Raw genomic sequence first — 294 nt, 5'->3', positions numbered from 1 at the left:
GGGTTGCGGGGATGATCAAGCCAGTCAGGGTGCAGTGTAGCAATGGGGAAACATACAACTTTCCTCTAGTTCTTAAAAGCCTCCTTGCCCCACCACTATCATGATCCCAATTCTACCTTACAAATCTGGCTAGACCAGAGGATATACACTGGTACAGATAGGAACTGGAAACCCAGGGAATCCAAGACAGATGATCCCTTCAGGACCAGTGGTGAGAGTGGTGATACTGAGAGGGTGGAGGGAAGGTAGCGTAGAAAGGGGGAACTGATTACAATAATCTACATATTATTTCCT

Source organism: Echinops telfairi, unplaced genomic scaffold, assembly GCF_000313985.2.
Source record: "Echinops telfairi isolate 266 unplaced genomic scaffold, ASM31398v2 ScPeMD7_7469;HRSCAF=8507_1, whole genome shotgun sequence".
Lineage (NCBI taxonomy): Eukaryota > Metazoa > Chordata > Mammalia > Afrosoricida > Tenrecidae > Echinops > Echinops telfairi.
Note: the sequence above shows the minus strand (reverse complement) of the source record.